The sequence below is a fragment of the Globicephala melas genome, chromosome 17 (genome assembly GCF_963455315.2).
Source record: "Globicephala melas chromosome 17, mGloMel1.2, whole genome shotgun sequence".
Taxonomy (NCBI): domain Eukaryota; kingdom Metazoa; phylum Chordata; class Mammalia; order Artiodactyla; family Delphinidae; genus Globicephala; species Globicephala melas.
Window position 1 is genome coordinate 37471660 of NC_083330.1, and position 21066 is coordinate 37492725.

At 41.8% G+C, this 21066-nt stretch overlaps 1 long non-coding RNA gene across 1 annotated transcript in view; it reads left to right on the top strand.

Moving 5' to 3' along the window:
- LOC132593706 (uncharacterized) overlaps positions 1–20358 on the top strand; it is a 71127-nt gene extending 50769 nt beyond the window's left edge. The window contains exon 3 of the long non-coding RNA XR_009559486.1: positions 20193–20358. This is a non-coding gene — a long non-coding RNA (uncharacterized lncRNA). The remainder of the gene's footprint in view (positions 1–20192) is intronic.
- Positions 20359–21066: the final 708 nt, after the last annotated feature.

Here is a 21066-nt window from a genome sequence, read left to right on the forward strand (position 1 = left end):
CCTCTGTCCTCATTTCCTCGTGGCGGAATGTACGTGGTTCTTTCAGGACAATTCCCTTTAGGCCTGCATTCCAACCCTGACAGGCTTGCCGGGCTGTGGCACTGACCATATGGCGAGGCTCAACTCCACCCTCTATCTTAATAATTCCATCTCCCTTCCTGCCCATCTCAGACTATTTTCACGGAGGGCATTTGTTTGTAGACTCTCCTCCAAATGACCCATCTCAAAAATGTATCCATGATTCTAGGTAGATGAGAGGCTCCTTGGCACCCACATACTCTCTGGGATAGATCTTGCTGATCATGGTTTATGTAGCTTATTTCCAAAAGGAATTAATTCAAAACTTGTATAAATACTATTGTCTTTAATGTCCCAGCTTAAATTCCATTCCATTAATCCTTATATTGTGACATATATCTACTTTGCACTTCTAATTGTCTAATTGTCTAATTGCTATTGATCTCAAATCTGACATATATTAGAATAAATTGGGTCTTTTCTCAATATCTTATTTTAAAGGAACTTTAAATGTCATTTTTTAAACTTTCCTTTTACTTGATTTTTACCCCAACAGAAATATAAACATTCAATACACTATTGGGGGAAATCTAAGACAATGAAAGGCTCTGGGAAGTCTTGCAATAAGGTAATTTTCAATATTGTTTACCACCCATGCTCTAAGACTTCCCAAACTTATTTTTTTAATAGACCTTTTTTTAATCCAATATTTATTGCCTTAGTCCATTCAGGATGCTATAAAAAAAATACCACACACTGGGTAGCTTACGAAAAGCAGAAATTTATTTCTCACAGTTCTGGAGGCTGCAAAGTCCAAGATCAAGGTGACAGCATAGTGACATTGTAGTGAGGGCCCTTTTCCTGGCTCATAGCCAGCACCTTCTCGCTGTGTCCTCTCAGGGTGGAAGGGGCCAGCAAGCTCTCCGGGGGTCTCTTTTATGAGAGCACTAATCCCATTTATGAGGGCTCCACCTTCATGACCTAAGCAGCTCCTAAAGGCCCCACTTCCTAATACCATCACATGAGGCATTAAGATTTCATATATGAATTTGGAGGGACACAAACATTCAGAACACAGCACCTATTAAGAAATGCACTGCACTAAGAGGAAAAGAGAAAGAAACCACTTTCAAATACTCTCTAGTGGGAGAAAAACATTCTCTGCCGGCTCTTAACTCACTGCTTCCAGGATGGTCTGATCCAGTTCCAGCAGCCAATTGACTCTATGCAGCTGGGATGAAGTAAATATCAGCAGGAGAAACCGAACCCTGTGCACCTCTGCTCCACTCTGGGGACCTCACTTCTGGAGAGCAAAGTGTGCTTGAATCACAGTGTAGGTGACACGTTTAGGACATGTTAACTGATATGCCGTGCCATGAGAAGAAAAGGTGACCAATCCCCCTTGCATCTTCCTTGCATGTCCCATTTCCTGCATGTTCTCCCTGGAAGTTGAAGTATTTTGTTCAGATTATAATTATCCTTTTAGGTTCAGCTCAACATATTACTGGAGTAATAAGCAAATCAGTTGTTTGAGAACAGATTGGCCCCTTGGTCACTGTGTTCCTGCCCAATGGACTTTTTTCAGGTCTAAAGCACGCCAAGCTCTTTCTCAACTCACAGACTTCCCATATGCTGTTCCCTCGGCCAAGAACACTCTTCTCTTTGTGCTTCACATTGCATTTCTTCCAGCTTAGACGTCAGCCCCACTGAGAGACTTTCCTTGATCGTCCCACACGCTCTCCTATTATTCCCTGCAGCCTGCTCCTTCCCTTCATAACACTAGCCCAGCTTATAATTCTATGTTGATTTGTCTTCCTATCCATTGCCCATCTCCCCGTTTTGACTCTAAGCTCCACAGGGCAAGGGCCACATGCTCTGTTATCCATCAATCTGTCCCCAGCCTAGCACAGTACCTCATGCAAAGGTGACGCTTTAAAAGATAACAGTTGAACAAACGAATGAAAAGCCCAGCTCTTTGGAAGAGCAAGAGTGCCATTTCTCATGCTAGCTTTGGCCTCTCAGAGCCTCTACGCACACCAGTTCATCAGAGGAGCTCCTCTTCTGCTGATCCCAGCTAGAAACATATTCTCTAGGCTACCTCCCAGCAGGGAGTAAAATTAATTTAGGGGCTTTGTTGCCAGCTTATCACAATGGTGTTTATTACACAATGACTGCTGGCTAAATACACAGGCTGAGAATTCTCAGTGATCTAATTTTGTTTTTTTTAATTCAGAAATGTTCCATGTCATCTCATGCCACTTCCTTCATGCAGAACTCACTTAGTTCTAATCCATGTTAGCACACAGCTGTGTGAAAGCAGGAAGGAGCAGACAAGAATATATAGACTCCTTTTCTGGGTAAGGAATTAGGCTGGGTGACTTATCTATGTTGTCTTATTTAATTCTTTCTGCTACAGCATAGTGTGTGAAACAGAATGGACATTGCTTTGTGAGAGAAACGACAAGGACAAAGTTTTCAGTTGGGCTCAGTTCCTTTGGATATTATTCTGGGAGAATAATAAAGCAAAGTCTTTTTGGTCAGGTACATCTCAGACTTAATAAATCACATTTATGTGATTCTAAGATAGAATTTTTTTCATAGTTTCGCACCTGAAATCAAGATGTGCCTTGCAAGTGGTTCAATGTGTTAGTGCTTCTTTTTCTCCCCAAAAGTTATGAATCTGATGATGTTACAATCAAGGGTGACTTGGAATCAAAGAAATGTGGTTTAATGGTTCCTCTGATGGTGCTAGTAAAGGGACCCACAAATGTTTTCCATTTACTCCTAATCATATTTAAAATAAAATTACCACCAATTAAGTATTTACTATACACCCAGATATTATATTAAGTGATTTTTTTATCATCTTATTTAATTTTCATCAAAATAATACTACAGAGTAGGTATTTACATTAGTCCTTATTTTCTGAAGAGTGAAACTGACATTCAGAGAGGTTAATTAACAAGCCCCAAATCACACAGCTCTTAAATGACAAAGCTAGGATTCAAATGCCAGTCCACCCAAGCCCTGAGAGGATGTTTTTAATCACAGTAGGACACTAGTTCCTGACCTAGCAACAGAGTTTGAGACCTTCCACACTCATGGCAGGACACGGGGGCCATAATGGTTACATTTCTAACAGCCATCCATTAGCGTGAGCAGCACGGGGTACAAAGTGCTTTCTAGCACAGGGGGAGTGTGAACCCTCCACTGCAGCACAGCTGGTCTCTAATCCTTGATGAGAGGGCTGCTGCCAGCACCAGCATTGCCCGCAAACTTCACGGCAGAGGTGGTCAAACTGTCACTCCACAAAACACCATCAGCACCAGATAATAGGGTATTAGTGTCCTGTAAAGACCCTGCGTCTACGGCTTCAGTCTTCCCAAGTCCGACTGAAAGCAGCTGGAAACTCAGCCCATGTCGCTACCTATTTTCGCCAGAGTCCACAAGGCTTACGCACAATCTGATTTACCAGAAGAGTCTGTGTGCTGTTATTTTTCGCTCCAACATAGGATCCTCAAATAGGTACTCATTTGATCCTCATTTCACTCCTCACAAATTCCACACCTGAGGAGATTGCCTGAAGTGCCTTGGAGCTGCTACTGATCTCTCCTCCCCAGCAGATAGGAAGGCAGGGGAGGTGGTGATTGAAGAAGTGGGCTCTTGAGTCAGGCTGCTGGCTTGGAATCCCTGGTTCTGCTACTCGGCAGCTTGTAACGTGGGTGACCACTAGTGCTCTCAGTTCCTCAGTTTTCTCACCTATAAAATGCTGGCTAATATTGAGTCCTACCTAATATTAATATTATCAGTTATCGCAATGTTGTCACAGGGCTGTTATGAGGAATTAATGAGCTGATGGATGTGATGTGCTTAGTGTAACACCAGGCACAAAGCAACGCTAGGAATTACACATAGGTGAATATTCAGGTGAACCTTGTGGCCATTCTACTCCATGTATTGTGTTTCGTATCCTCTACTCCTATACACAGTTGTCCTTATAAAGTCCGAAATTAAAAGAACCCTTTTCAGGTGTTCAGGAGAGCTAGCTGAACCGGATCACCACCCAAAAGGCATTTAGAAACGCCTTTCTGGAATCCAGATTGGGTTGACCAAGTAAGTAACCCTCCTCGTAAAATAGATCTTCCCAATTGGCTATGCCAACTCTAAACTGACAAATGATATGTATTTGGTATTTATCTAAAGCAGAGATCACGTATTAACACACTTGCAGTAATACAAATGGGTCAAGTACAAGAACAATATAAAATAATAGAGAATAAGGGCTTCCCTGGTGGCGCAGCGGTTGAGAGTCCGCCTGCCTATGCAGGGGACACGGGTTCGTGCCCCGGTCCGGGAAGATCCCACGTGCCGCGGAGCGGCTAGGCCCATGAGCCATGGCCGCTGAGCCTGCGCGTCCGGAGCCTGTGCTCCACAACGGGAGAGGCCACAACAGTGAGAGGCCCGCGTACCGCAAGAAACAAAAACAAAAACAAACAAAAAAAAACACAAATAAAATAATAGAGAATAAGAAAAACAATAGAGTGTAAGAAAAACAATAAAGTGACTGCCAAGACGAGTGACAAATGAACTAATTCTGAGAGCCAAGAGAAAAATAAGTGTCCTACCTAGGACTGGGTGGAACTGGGGAGCCCAGCCTCTAAGGAGTTAGCTGTCACTCAGCCCTGACTAAATATTGTCCATGGAAATGCAGGTCCACTGTCACCAGAATTTCCTATTTTTCAAGCAAAAGAAAAAAATCTAGATTCTCATATGAAATCTCCTGATTTATAAATGAAATTCAATTATTTTTAAAACTATCTTTAGGCCAAATAAAATAAGACTAAGTAATATCTATATGCTTCTGGTTTGCACACATGACAACAGTCCCAGGCAACTTCTCATCCGGCAGCAACCTTTTATTAACTCTGGATGTTGACCCATTTGTTTAGAAAGGCTCTACTTTAGGCACTCTCCACTTCTATTATTCCTTCATTCTTTGCTGGTGGCCCATTCCTTCTGTGGCCCAGCACAGTCTAGAAAGGAAAGAGATTTCGAATTCTGGAGTTCCTCATTTTTCCTTTCACAAAACTGAAGTCAAGAGCAACTTGCCCAGAGGAGCCTCCTGATGCCCAATCTACTACCCTCATGTGAGAACAAGCCAGGGATGTCGCCATAAGCCTCGAGCAGTCGCTCAGTTGTATCCTAAGAAAAAATCAATGAGTTTACTTTCTTTTCTCCAAATCACCAAGAAGGCATGTGGAGGACATGGAACTTAGTGGGAACTTCCCTGAGGTGAAAGTGTAGCATCGCCTTTGGCCCGTAGATAGGAAGGAGAACGTGGGAGGGGGTGGGGATAGGTTTCCAGTCCCTGATGGATATGATACTTATGGCATGGTTTCTCCAATTGGTTGATGGGTTCAACATTTCCACCTGAACCAATATGGGTATTAAGTAGATTCTAAATCTAAATGTAAATCACTATTTATCCATGTGTTGAATTAATTACGCTATTGCTCCCTTCCATCAGCAGTGATGCTTGATCTTCCAAGGTATGGCTTGCTTTCAAGTTTACTACCAACATCCACTCTATTTAGGAACTTGTTTTGTTGACATCTGGGCGAGTCACTATCAACAGCAGATGATCCGCCTAATTACACCTGTGTTGGCTTCTCAACTCTCTCAATTTATCCCGTTGTATGGGTACACCATTTGAAGCGTAAACACTTCATCAGCTCCTAGCCAAAATGTAGAGTAAAAGAGAATAAATCATTCATCATTTTAAGGGAATCTGGAAGCAGGTTCTGGATTCAGACCTACAGTCAAACCTCTCTTTATCCATGTATGAGCTCGGGCAAGTTATTTAACACCTCTTGTGCAAGGGTACTTACCTAAGAGGGAGGTTAAGAGGATAAAACAATCTAATAGTCAAAGAAATATCAGTGGTATAGAGGAGTATTAAATCACATGCAAAAGTGTCAATTATTGAGGGCACCCTTATGCAGCCGGTCAGCATGTGAAATATTTTACACATGCTATATCATTTAATCCTCCCAACAACCCTACAAATTAGGGATTACTGATTCTCATCTTAAGGAAAAAAGTTGAGGCTTGGAGAAATTTCCATTTTAATCATGGGAAAACAAAGCTTAGCAAAGTCAAGTGATCCGCCTGAGATTATACAGCTCACAAGTAAGAGGGTTGACATTTGAACCCAGACAGCCTGACTGTGGAGCCCATGCATCTCCATTAGGCGGGTGCACACAATGATGCCCAGGGGTGTAGCCAGTTTTAAGCGAGGGGGACCAAGCGAAGGATCAGGCCACCGAGCTGGAGGGTGATGTACCCTGGAAGGCTAGCCAGGGAGGGGGAACTCTGGGGCTGAGGCTGAGATGCTGCAGGGCAGTGGGCAGTCCAGTGTGATAGGGACAGGACTGCACCAACCATGGCTGATAATAAGGAAATCCAAAGGCTGACCATGGGTGTTCCTAGTGGCATCGCTATGCTGCCTCCTCCCTGATATTGGACAGCCAAAAGTTTGGATGTCCCTGGGAGGCAGACAGTTTGGAAGGTGTCCCAGGAGGCAATGCATTTGTCTTGCTCCCCAAGCACACTACCTTTTTCCTTTTGCCTTACAGACTAGCCTCCTCAGTCAGGGCATGGGCTCTGCACTGTTTCTTCCACACCCAGACTGAAAACCAATCCCTGACACGGGGGATAGGAAGTCCCTCAAGTACTTGCAAACACGTTCAATACTGGCACGCTTCTTCCGTGAGGGGAGATTCCCCCGTTGAAGGGTAAATAAAGAGTAATTGGTAACAATTATTTTTAAAGGTCTCCCCTTTCATAGGAAGGAAAACTGTGCCAGATCCTGCTAACATAGGAAGTAGTCCCAGATCCTGCTCTTTCTGCAAAAAAAGAAAAAGAAGACTAAGTATAAAATTGTGCTTCAAAACCCCTGATTTACCTCTTTTAACACTTGAGTTAAGCAGGAGGCTGCAGGAGACCATGTTATTACTAAATTATGCTTTTCTTTTTCTTTGATGTGCCTGATGCGGTTTGCTTGCACATATTGGGTTATTTAGTAAATGAACCCTGGGTCCTAGTTATTTATTTATTTACCAATTTCCCTGGCATTATCAAAAGCAAGGAGCAGCTGTGATTTTCCCAGTTCAAGCATGCAGCTGAACGTTTAAAAGGCCGGCCTTGCCCAGGCTCCTGCACGCTGTAGAATTACATTCACTAATACAGGAGAAAGGGCGTCAGAGCAAAACCTGGGCATCCAGCTGTGGGAGGGTATGTTCTCTAAAACCTTTGGGCTTGTAATAGATGACTTACTGATAAGCAAATGGAAAATCCAGCTGATTCTGGCCTTTTGGAAACTTGGAACCCGTAAGTGTCTCCTCAGTTAAGTCAGAGGGAAGAACAAAAAAGGATTTCCACCTTCCACTCCCCCCACCACAGGGTCTGTGCCTTCTGATTCAGATGATACTATCTGAAATGAGCTTCTTTGAACTGGCCCAGGACTGATATCCAGGAGAGAGGCACTAATATGAGCATGCTGATATTAAAACATAGACGTACTCATCCCAGTAGATATTTAACCCCTTCTCTGAGCCCCACAAGTATCTGTAGGTTGCCCCACCCTTTCTTCCAGAACCACATGCAACCCTCCACAAGGCAGCAACTAGAGTGCACCACGGCCCTGGCACCACAGCATGCTTTCAGCACCCTGCTCAGTGACAAGGCTAATTTCTGGTTGGTTGGTATCTGTGCCAGTCAGATTTGTGAAATATTTTTATCATCACTTTATTGATCTCATTTTTTTACCCCTTACAGAATTCCAAGGCAAATGTAGCTTTTCCCAGATTTCCCTCTATAGCAAAGAGAATTATAGAAATATTCCTGTGTGTTCAAGTTTTCCATGTTGTATTAGTTATCTAAGGCTCTGTAACAAAAGGCCCCAAAATGTAATGGTTTAGCTCCATGCTGCAAGGAGCCCTCAGCCACACCGAGGTCTAGGCCACTGTGCAGCTGGGCTGCATCCAAAGGGCCGCCACCATGCGAGCTGTGTGCCCAGAGATGCCCTTGCTTCCCTTGGACCCACCCTCAGCTCACAGTGACTGCAGGAACCACCATCGCGCCATTGCCTGTTTGTCACTTTCAAAGAATTACAGTACCATATAGTACTGTAATTCCTCTCTCTTGGAATTGGAGAAACCGCATATCAACCCATCATCACAGTAGGTAGACCTTCAAGATGGCAGAGAACTAAGACATGGAGATCACCTGCCTCCCCACAAATACATCAAAAATACATCTACATGTGGAACAACTCCTACAGAACACCTACTGAACACTGGCAGAAGACCTCAGGCTTCCCAAAAGACAAGAAAGTCCCCACATACCTGGGTAGGGCAAAAGAAAAAAGAAAAAACAGAGACAAAAGAATAGGGACAGGACCGGAACCTCTGGGAGGGAGCTGTGAAGGAGAAAAGGTTTCCACACACTAAGAAGCCCCTTCACTGGAGGAGACGGGGTGTGGGTGAGGAGAAGCTTCAGAGCCATGGAGGAGAGCACAGCAACAGGGGTTCAGAGGGCAAAGCAGAGAGATTCCCGCAACAGAGCATCAGTGCCGACCATCACTCACCAGCCCGAGAGGCTTGTCTGCTCACCGGCCAGGGCAGGGTGGTGCTGGGAGCTGAGGCTCAAGCTTCGGAGGTCAGATCCCAGGGAGAGTACTGGGGTTGGCTGTGTGAACACAGCCTGAAGGGAGCTAGTGCGCCACAGCTAGCCGGGAGGGAGTCTGGGAAAAACTCTGGACCTGCCTAAGAGGCAAGAGACCATTGTTTCAGGGTGCATGAGGAGAGGGAATTCTTTCCCTGTCTATCCACAGAAGTAAGAGCACTGCCTAAACGAGCTCCAGAGACAAGCATGAGCTGAGGTTATCAGTTCAGACCACAGAGATGGGCATGAAACACTAACACTGCTGCTGCAGCCACAAAGAATCCTGTGTGCAAGCACAGGTCACTATCTCCACCGTCCTGGGAGCCCATGCAGCCTGCCACTGAAAGGGTCCCGTGATCCCGGGACAACTTCCCTGGGACAACACATAGCATGCCTCAGGCTGTTGCAACGTCATGCCGGCCTCTGCCACTGCAGGGTTGCGCCGCATTCCAATTATAACTACCATACCCTGCCCTCACCCTGGCATGAGTGAGCCAGAGCTCCCTTAGCAGCTGCTGCTTTAAACCCGTCCTGTCTGGGTGGGAACAGAAGCCTGAGGGAAACCTAAACTCAGAGGGGGTGTCAAAACAAAAGCTGAACCCCAGGAGCTGTACGAACAAAGAAGAGAAAGGGAAATTTCTCTGTGCAGCCTCAGGAGCAGTGAATTAAATCTGCACAATCAACTTGAGGTACCCTTAATCTGTGGAATACCTAGATAGGCAATAAATTAACTCAAAATTGAGGCAGTGGACTTTGGGAGCAACTGTAGACTTAGGCTTTGCTGTCTGTGACTGACTTGTTTCTGATCTTTATGCTTATCTTAGTATAGATTTTAGTGCTTGTCATCATCGGTGGATTTGTTTATTGGTTTGGTTGCTCTCTTTTTTTTAATCACTTTTTTTATTTTAATAATATATTTTTATTTTTTTACTCTAATTATTTTTTCTTTATTTATATTTTTTCTTTCTTTTTTCTCCCTTTTCTTCTGAGCCATATGGCTGACTGTGTCTTGGTGCTCCAGTCTGGTGTCAGGCCTGAGCATCTGAGGTGGGAGAGCCGAGTTCAGGATATTGGGCCACCAGAGACCTCCCAGCCCCATGTAATATCAGTCAGCAAGAGCTCTCCCAGAGATCTCCTTCTCAACAGTAAGAGTCAGCTCCAAACAAGCTCTAGTACTGGAGGTCCCATAGCAAACAACTAGCAAGACAAGAACACAACCCACCCATTAGCAGAGAGGCTGCCTAAAATCATAATAAGGTCACAGACATGCCAAAACACACCACCGGGTACAGCCCTTCCCAGCAGAAAGACAAAATCCTGCCCCACCCACCAGAACACAGTCACCACTCCCCTCCATGAGGAAGCCTACACAAGTCACTGAACCAACTTAACCCACTGGGGGCTGACACTAAAAACTATGAGAACTATGAACCTGAAGCTTGTGAAAAGGAGACCCCCAATACAGTAAGTTAAGAAAAATGGGAAGACAGAGAAATATGCGGCAGATAAAGGAGCAAGGTAAAAACCCAGCATACCAAACAAATGAAGAGGAAATAGGCAGTCTACCTGAAACAGAATTCAGAGTAATGATAGCAAAGATGATCCAAAATCCTGGAAATAGAATAGAGAAAACACAAGAAGCATTTAAGAAGGACATGGAAGAACAAAAGAGCAAACAAACAATGATGAACAACACAATAAGTGAAATTAAGAATTCCGTAGAAAAAAATCAAGAGCAGAATAACTGAGGTTGAAGAATGGATAAGTGACCTGGAACATAAAATAATGGAAATAAATACCACAGAGCAGAATAAAGAAAAAAGAATGAAAGAATTGAAGACATTCTCAGAAATCTCTGGGACAACGTTAAATGCACCAACATATGAATTATAGGGGTCCTAGAAGAAGAAGAGAAAAAGAAAGGGACTGAGAAAATATTTGAAGAGACTATAGTTGTAAACTTCCCTAACATGGGAAAGGAAATAGTCAATCAAGTCCAGGAAGTGCAGAGAGTCCCAAACAGGATAAATCCAAGCAGAAAAATACCAAGACACATATTAATCAAACTATCAAAAATTAAATACAAAAAAAAATATTAAAAGCATCAAGGGAAAAGCAACAAATAATATACTAGGGAATCCCCATAAGGTTAACAGCTGATCTTTCAGCAGAAACTCTGCAAGCCAGAAGGGAGTGGCAAGACATATTTAAAGTGATGAAACGGAAAAACCTACAACCAAGATTACTCTACCCAGCAGTGATCTCATTCAGATTTGACAGAGAAATTAAAACCTTTACAGACAAGTAAAAGTAAAAAGAATCCAGCACCACCAAACCACATTTACAACAGTGCTAAAGGAACTTCTATAGACAGGAAACACAAGAGAAGGAAAAGACTTATAATAACAAACCTAAAACAATTAAGAAAATGGTAAAAGGAACATACATGTTGATAATTACCTTAAATGTAAATGGATTAAATACTCCAACCAAAAGACATAGACTGGTTGAACGGACACCAAAACAAGACCTGTATATACGCTGTATACAAGAGACCCACTTCAGACCTAGGGACACATACAGACTGAAAGTGAGGGGAGGGACGGAAAAAGATATTCCATGCAAATGGAAATCAAAAGACAGCTGGAGTAGCAATTCTCATATCAGACAAAATAGACATTAAAACAAAACCTATACAAGAGACAAAGGAGGACACTACATAATGATCAAGGGATCAATCCAAGAAGAAGATATATTAATTTTAAATATTTATGCACCCAACATAGGAGCACCTCAATACATACGGCAAATGCTAAGAGCCATAAAAGGGGAAATCAACAGTACCACAATAATACTAGGGGACTTTAAAACCCCACTTCCACCAATGGACAGATCATCCAAAAGGAAAATAAATAAGGAAACACAAGCTTTAAATGACACATTGAACAAGATGGACTTAATTGATATTTATAGGACATTCCATCCAAAAATAACAGAATACAATTTCTTCTCAAATGCTCCTGGAACATTCTCCAGAATAAACCATATCTTGGGTCACAAATCAAGCCTTGGTAAATTTAAGAAAATTGAAATCATATCAAGTATCTTTTCTGAACAAAATGCTATGAGACTAGATATCAATTATAGGAAAAACACTGTAAAAAATACAAACACATGGAGGCTAAACAATACACTACTAAATAGCCAAAAGATCACTGAAGAAGTCAAAGAGGAAATTAAAAAAACAAAAATACCTAGGACTTCCCTGGTGGCGCAGTGGTCGAGAGTCCACCTGCCGATGCAGGAGACATGGGTTCGTGCCCTGGTCCAGGAAGATCCCACATGCCGCAGAGCGGCTGGGCCCATGAGCCATGGCCCCTAAGCTGGCATGTCTGGAGCCTGTGCTCCACAACGGGAGAGGCCACAACAGTGAGAGGCCTGTGTACCACAAAAAAAACAAACCTAGAAACAAACGACAATGAAAACATGACAACACAAAACCTATGGGATGCAGCAAAAGCAGTTCTAAGAGGGAAGTTTATAGCAATACAATACTACTTCAAGAAACAACAAACATCTCAAATAAACAACCTAACCTTACACCTAAAGCAATTAGAGAAAGAGGAACAAAAAATGCCCAAAGTTAGCAGAAGGAAAGAAATCATAAATATCTGATCAGAAATAAATGAAAAAGAAATGAAGGACAATAGCAAACATCAATAAAACTGAAAGCTGGTTCTTCAAGACGATAAACAAAATTGATAAACCACTAGCCAGACCCATCAAGAAAAAAAGGAGAAGACTCAAATCAACAGAATTAGAAATGAAAAAGGAGAAGTGACAACTGACACTGTAGAAATACAAAGAATCATGAGGGAGTACTACAAGCAACTATATGCCAATAAAATGGACAACCTGGAAGAAATGGACACATTCATAGAAATGCACTACCTCCCAAGACTGAACCAAGAAGAAATAGAAAGTATAAACAAACCAATCACAAGCAATGAAATTGAAACTGTGATTAAAAATATTCCAACAAGCAAAAGCCTAGGACCAGATGGCTTCACAGGAGAATTCTATCAAACATCTACAGAAGAGCTACCACCTATCCTTCTCAAAGTTCCAAAATATAGCAGAGGGAGGAGAACTCCCAAACTCATTCTATTAGGCCACCATCACCCTATACCAAAACCAGACAAAGATGTCACAAAGAAAGAAAACTACAGGCCAATATCACTGATGAACATACATGCAAAAGTCCTCAACAAACTACTAGCCAAGAGAATCCAACAGCACATTAAAAGGATCATACACCATGATCAATTGAGGTTTATCCCAGGGATGCAAGGATTCTTCAATATACACAAATCAGTCAGTGTGATACACCATATTAACAAGTTAAAGGAAAAAAAACATATGATCATCTCAATAGATGCAGAAAAAGCTTTTGACAAAATTCAACACCGATTTTTCATAAAATCCCTCCAGAAAGTAGGTATAGAGGGAACTTACCTCAACATAATAGAGGCCATATATGAGAAACCCACAGCCAATATCATTTTCAGTGGTGAAAACTGGAACCATTTCCTCTATGATCAGGAAGAAGACAAGGTTGCCCATTCTCACCACTCTTATTCAACATACTTTTGGAAGTTATAGCCACAGAAATCAGAGAAGAAAAAGAAATAAAAGGAATCCAAGTGGGAAAAGAAAGGATAAAACTGTCATTGTTTGCAGATGACATGGTTCTATACATAGAGGATCCTAAAGATGCTACCAGGAAACTACTAGAGCTAATCAATGAATTGGATAATGCTGTAGGATACAAAATTAATGCACCGAAATCTCTTGCATGACTATACACTAATGATGAAAAATCTGAAAGAGAAATTAAGGAAACGCTCCCATTTACAATTGAAACAAAAAGAATAAAATACCTAGGAATAAACCTACCTAAGGAGACAAAAGACTTGTATGCAGAAAACTATAAGGCACTGATGAAAGAAATTAAAGACGACATAAACAGATGGAGAGGTGTACCATGTTCTTGGACTAGAAGAATCAATATTGTGGAAATGACTATACTATTCAAAGCAATCTACAGATTCAGTGCAATCCCTATCAAATTACCAATGGCATTTTTCACAGAACTAGAGCAAAAAATTTCATAATTTGTATGGAAACACAAAGGACCCCAAATAGCCAAAGGAATCTTGAGAAAGAAAAACAGGGCTGGAGGAATCAGGCTCCCTGACTTCAGACTATACTACAAAGCTACAATAAGCAAGACAGTATGGTACTGGCACAAAAACAGAAATATAGATCAATGGACAGGATGGAAAGCCCAGAGATAAACCCATGCACATATGATCACCTTATCTTTGATAAAGGAAGCAAGAATATACAGTGGAGGAAAGACAGCCCCTTCAATATGTGGTGCTGGGAACACTGGACAACTGCATGTGAAAGAATGAAATTAGAACACTCCCTAATAACATAAACAAAAATAAATTCAAAATGGATTAAAGACCTAAATGTAAGGCCAGACACTGTAAAACTCTTAGAGGAAAACACAGGCAGAACATTCTATGACCTAAATCACTTCAAGATCCTTTTTGACCCACCTCCTAGAGAAATGGAAATAAAAACAAAAATAAACAAATGGGACCTAATGAGACATAAAAGCTTTTGCACAGCAAAGGAAACCATACACAAGATGAAAAGACTACCCTCAGAATGGGAGAAAATATTTGCAGACGAAGCAACTGACAAAGGATTAGTCTGCAAATATACAAACAGCTCAAGCAGCTCAATGTCAAAAAAACAAACAAACCAATCCAAAAATGGGCAGAAGACCTAAATAGACAGACATTTCTCCAAAGAAGATATACAGATTGCCAACAAACACATGAAAGGATGCTCAACATCACTGATCATTAGAGAAATGCAAATCAAAACTACAATGAGGCATCACCTCACACCGGTCCGAATGGCCATCATCAAAAAATCTTGAAACAATAATTCTGGAGAGGGTGTGGAGACAAGGGAACCCTCTTGCTCTGTTGATGGGAATATAAATTGATAGAGCCACTATGGAGAACAGTATGGAGGTTCCTTAAAAAACTAAAAATAGAACTACCATTGACCCAGCAATCCCACTACTGGGCATATACCCTGAGAAAACCATAATTCAAACACAGACATGTACCCCAATGTTCATTGCAGCACTATTTACAATAGCCAGGACATGGAAGCAACCTAAGTGTCCATAGACAGATGAATGGATAAAGAAGATGTGGCACATGTATACAATGGAATATTACTCAGCCATAAAAAGAAACAAAACTGAGTCATTTGTAGTTAGGTGGATGGACCTCGAGTCTGTCATACAGAGTGAAGTAAGTCAGAAAGAGAAAAACAAATACTGTATGCTAAAACACATATATATGGAATCAAAAAAAAAAAGAAGGTTCTGAAGAACGTAAGGGCAGGACAGGAATAAAGACACAGATGTAGAGAATGGACTTGAGTACGTGGGGAGGGGGAAGTGTAAGCTGGGACGAAGTGAGAGAGTAGCATGGACCTATATATACTACCAAATGTAAAATAGATAGCTAGTGGGAAGCAGCTGCACTGCATGAGGAGATCAGCTCGGTGCTTTCTGACCACCTAGAGGGGTGGGATCAGGAGGGTGGGAGGGAGAGGCAAGAGGGAGGGGATATGAGGATATATGTATACATAGAGCTGATTCACTTTGTTATACAGCAGAAAGTAACACAACAATGTAAAGCAATTATACTCCGATAAAGATGTTAAAAAAATAAATTTAACATTATGTAATGGTTTAAAACAACACATCATCTCACAGTTTCCTAGAGTCGGGAATCTAGGGAAGGCTTAGCTGGTTGCTCTAGTGCAGGTTCTTTTCCTTGCTTTGATCAATGTGCTCTCTGGGCTGCAGGCATCTCAAGGCTTGACTGGAGAAGCGTTTGCCTCTGAGCTCACATGGTGGGCAAGATTTAGCTTCTCACAGGATTTTGGTCAGAGGGCCTCGGCTCCTGCCTGGCTGCTGGCCAAAGCCACTCTCAGTTCCTTGCCATGTGGGTCTCTCCATAGGGCAGCTCACAACATGGCAGCTGGCTTCATCAGAGAGAGGGGGAGAGGGGAGGGAAAGGATGAAGGGAGAGAGGGCGAGGGATCATTTAGTTCAAACCCTCTCCTGTAGGAAACAAATGAGTTTTGTCCATCATACGGGTACCAAATAGTGTCTCCTACAGATTATATCCAACTGCGAATGAATCAGATTCCAGATACAATAGCAAAAAAATGCTTTGTAATCTATCCTGAAAACTATCACTTCTTCATTCAGGTTAGGGACATGAGAGTATTTCAGTATTTTTACTTAGAGCAGACAAGGAGCTCCCATCAGAGCTGGTAATGGGGAAACAATGGGCCATTTTTAGGAACACATTTTTTTCTGCTGCAAAGAGCTTTTCATAGAACGTTCCTCTCCCCTGTTATTCCACCCCCACCCCCTCTCCTCCCTCACCAGCAGAACCTAAGCACACATTATCCCCACTTCATGCACTCCCTGACATCCTAAGGAGTGAGAAATTGGAAATGAAACACACTATATGCAGATTGGTTTTAATCACCTGGAACGGATGGTGTGGAAAGTGGCAGGTAAGTGCAATTTCGAATTTCCTTTGGATGTTTCTTAAAATGCAGAAACAACAAAGAAATTAAATGGACTATCAAATATCAGTGTCAGTTCTGCCTTTGATCAGCCAGGCTTCACTGTGTCTATACATAACCTTACTACTATCTAAATCTATTTCCTCACTTCTCCGTTAATTAACTAACATTTGATGAGCTAAATGCAAGAAGATATACATAGAAACAAAGCAGTCATGTTTTACTTCTTGGCTGTGGGAGAATGGTAGGGAGCCCAGTAAATGCATGTTAGCCCAGCTCACCTGAGCTCTGCACTATAACAGGTAATTGCAATAAATCATGCTTTGCCCCGTGATCCCAGCCTAGTGAAGATTAATGGCAGTAGACACTAAAGCTGCCAACTTGGAAGATTTCTGTGGTGGTGGAGAGGAGGCTATGCATGAGGAATGTGTGATGAAATGCTATGCTGGGAACATAATAAACGGGCTGGAAGGGAGCCGAGGTCCTCCTCCATAGTGCAGAGACATTAAGACCTGTCTGATTGTGATGACAGACAGGTATATGAGCACACTGGCAGCTATAAAAAAAAAAAATAGCTAAAAGCTAATGTCAAGATGTGATGTAGTCCTGCCACCTACCATCAGAAGTCATTATGGCTGGACTCCTGATGGAGAGTCAGGGTGGCACTTGTTCATAGGTAGGGCAGAGGAAAAAATATTGTATCTGACTGCAACATTTGATTTGTGGCCCTGATGGCATGACTGGCCACACTGTCACCCTAGTGATGAAGCAGCAGAGCCAGACACTGGCAACTCCTCACTGTAGAGGATTTGAGGGCTGACTTGCTTTCACTCTCTCTAGTTAGGAGGAAGCGAGTGAAGGGAGGAAAGGATGCTCTGAAGACATTGACTGGATGCTGTCTACTCAAAGGAAAGACCAGGCTGGACACAACTAGAGATGTGGACATCAACCCAGGACCTCTTTCAGAAATAAGAATCTCGGGCTTCCCTGGTGGCGCAGTGGTTGAGAGTCTGCCTGCCGATGCAGGGGACATGGGTTCATGCCCTGGTCCGGGAAGATTCCACATGCCGCGGAGCAGCTGGGCCCGTGAGCCATGGCCGCTGAACCTGCGCGTCCGGAGCCTGTGCTCCACAACGGGAGAGGCCACAACAGTGAGAGGCCCGCATACTGCAAAAAAAAAAAAAAAGAAAAGAAAAAAGTACCACAAACTGTTAGCTTTAGCAACAGAAATTTATTGTCTCAGTTCTTGATTTCAAGCTAGAGGTCTGAAATCAAGGTATTGGCAGGGATGGTCCTTCTGAGGGAAGGATCTGTTCCAGGCCTCTCTCCTCAGCTCACAGATGGCCATCTCAATGTGCACATAGCATTCTCCCTATATTTGAATCTATTGTACCTCCAATTTCCCCTTTTCTGAAAGACACCAATGTTATTGGATTACAGCCCACCCTAATAACCTCATTCTAACTCGATTATCTCTACAAAGACCTTTTCTCCAAATAAGGTCATATTCTAATGCACCAGGGATTCGGATTTAAATGCATGAATTTGTGAGGAACACAATACAACACATAGCAGGTCCCTAGAGGAATCCACTGGGCCAGTATATATGGAAATTGAAAGTTCTCATTAGTCAGAGGAAAAATGATGAGGTGTTCCTGCAGTGGAGGGAGGTCAGGTCAGTAGGATCTGGCGGGAGGCAAAGACTGCTGGGTATGTGGGGCAAATGTGGGTATGATGTCCACAGGTATGAGGATACAGGCAGGGCCAGCATGAGAGGGCAAATACCGCTGGCAGAGCTCAAGTGAAAGCAGGCAACAGAATGAGGGACCACTAAATGGAAGACAGACTTTGAGGTCCCAGGCAGCATCAGTGGACAACCCAGGCTCTGAAGTGACACAGAAGGACACAGGAAATCTTTTTTGATAAAGACCAGAACATTGTTATGCCCTTTGGTTTGCCTTGGTTCAGATCTTAGTCAACCTTTTAAAGGATAGAGCTGGTCATACAGGCCCTGACCCTGCATGGGGGCAGCATGTCCTTGTCTACCCAGAATCTACAGGGTTAGTGCCCATGGGATGTTGGGCACTTTACTAGGAGGATCCGATTCTCCATGAACTGGGTAGGAAGTTCCTTCAAAACACTCACAATTCACTTCATGAAGGTATTTTTCCTTTGGGCCTTCCTGAGCAGAAGACAGAAGACTGGTATGTGGATTCTTGACCAGATTTTGACAGTACCATAACAAATTAAGGATGATATTGCCACAGAAACATCTGTTACTGTTACTCTGGAGATAATTTAGAAACTTTAAATTATGGGGGTATGGGGTGGGTAGGGAAGAGAGGAGGAGAGAGAGAACAACTTTGCAATGAAAAGAAAGAAAATATAATTGCTTCATAGGATTATCCCCTTCTATCTCTAACAACTAAATTTGAATAAAACATTAGATTTTCAGTCATTTTGTCTGAAACATTATCTTGATAACTAACCAGAAAAATGGAGGTGTAACATACCTTACCTTCAAACTACATGACTTCTCAACAATTCTATTCTCCAGGTAAGAAAATATGTCAAAGGAATTTTTTTTAAGAAAATGAATGGTCCTGTTTTCATTAACTCATAACTTTCTTACATGTCCTTTAGGATTTAAAAGTTCTTATTGTTGTCTCTTCTCAAAGGTGTCTTTAGGATTTGAAAATGAGATTTGAACTTAAATCATTTCACCTGATAAATATTAAAAAGAAGTATATAATTATGTTTATGGTATAAAACATTCTTTTCAATAACTGAAGTTTAACTACAGTATCTAGATTTGAGAACCTGGAACCTTGCTTGTCTATGGTATTCCATGAAAAAGAAATTCTACTCATTTGAAAGCACCACAGCAGACATTTTTACGATTGCAAATATTATATGGTGAATGGCTAAGCATGTGAGTCAAGCATTTCTCTAAAATTCATACATTTTCTACCCAGAGATATATTCATGGCATACCTGTGGCCTGCAACCAAGTTTTTATTTCTTTGAACAGGAAATTAATAGTGGCCTATTAACTTGAAAAATCAAGACCAAAAGTAAGATCACTTAGCAAAATGGTTCCCCCTCCCAAAAAAAAATTATTAATATAACAAGTTCCCCAAATAAATTCCCATTTATATATTAATTCAATTTACTGCTATTATCTTTCAATATTATTATTTATTAAGCACCTAATGTGGGCTTAATAAGCTTGATAAGCACATTGATAACCTTAATAAACACTGCCACATAGCATCATCTCAAGTTTTCTTCACAACCACCCTGCAAGGTAGATAGTATTATTCTCAATTTGAAGATATGATTGACGCTCAGAGGCATTATGTACCATGACCAGAGGTACCTCAGAGATGTGTAACCTGTGCAGTCACGCAGGGTCTTGCACTGAAAAGGACTCCTTGCTTGGTTTAATGATCTAATGCTACTACCTTAAAATTCTTAAGTTTTGAAAAATATCTTACTTTGCACTGGACCCCACAAATTATGTTGTGGGTCTTCACCAATGTCCCACAGGTCTTAGAGGAGTGAATCAGGATTCAAAACCAAGTGAGCATGATGTCAGAGCACTCTACCATTCTGCTTGTGTTTCGCTGGATTGTATCTTCTTACTATCATCCTTTTTCCAAAAATGTCTTAACAATGACAGTGTGATCATATATATGAAATAATATGAGTATCAAGTGATAAGTGTAATGACAAATTGTATTTTCTACAGGTGACCATAACAACATCACCCCACATGGAGAAGCCACTAGAACATGTGTAGATGCTTCAGTCCACAATCCAAGCTAAACTCCCAGTCAATAGCCACCATCACGCCAGCCATGTGAGTGAGTCAGACTGGTCAAGCCTTCAGATGGGAGAAAGTCAAGCATCCAACTCAGCCCTGTCACCACAGAACCATGAGAGAGAATAATAAATTATCTTGAACCACTACATTTAGAGATGGTTGGTACATAATACTAGATAACCAGAACAAGTATTAAGACAAACAAATGATTTTTTCCTGATTTGTTGTTCTTGTCCTTTTTTACTGGATTTTGTCCTACTGACCCAGAGTTGGTCTGTGTGTAACAGGTCAGTTGATTGACCAATAGGAGGAGTTACTTTAACTCTTTCAGTTCATTAAGTTTCTATTTAGATGTCATTATGCTAATACTAGATAAACATGTTCACAGCTAACCTGCCATCTGAAAGAGATAACACCCTTCTAAAGGCCTCTAGCAAGACGTCTTCTTGAAGTAACACAGGCTGGGAAGAGATGTTCTACCAGTAAACCCAAGTTCTAGTTCTCTAAAATTAACTTACCAACATCACTCATCTAAGAGCTGACCCTCATAATTTCAATTCTCTAGACTCACTCTAAGAATTAAGATGTCTCTTCAAACACTATATAGTCTACAAAGAAGCAATGATGTACTTGTCCACACAATTATTTGCATGCATCGGCCCATCCTAAGAAGGTGTTTCCAGAGAGAAGCTAACAGCAGAAAACTGACCAATAGATGATAATTCACACAATCAATTATTAGGCAGAAATATTATTTTTTCTCTGCTCTTTTGGAATCATTGCTTAGCCAACAAGCAGC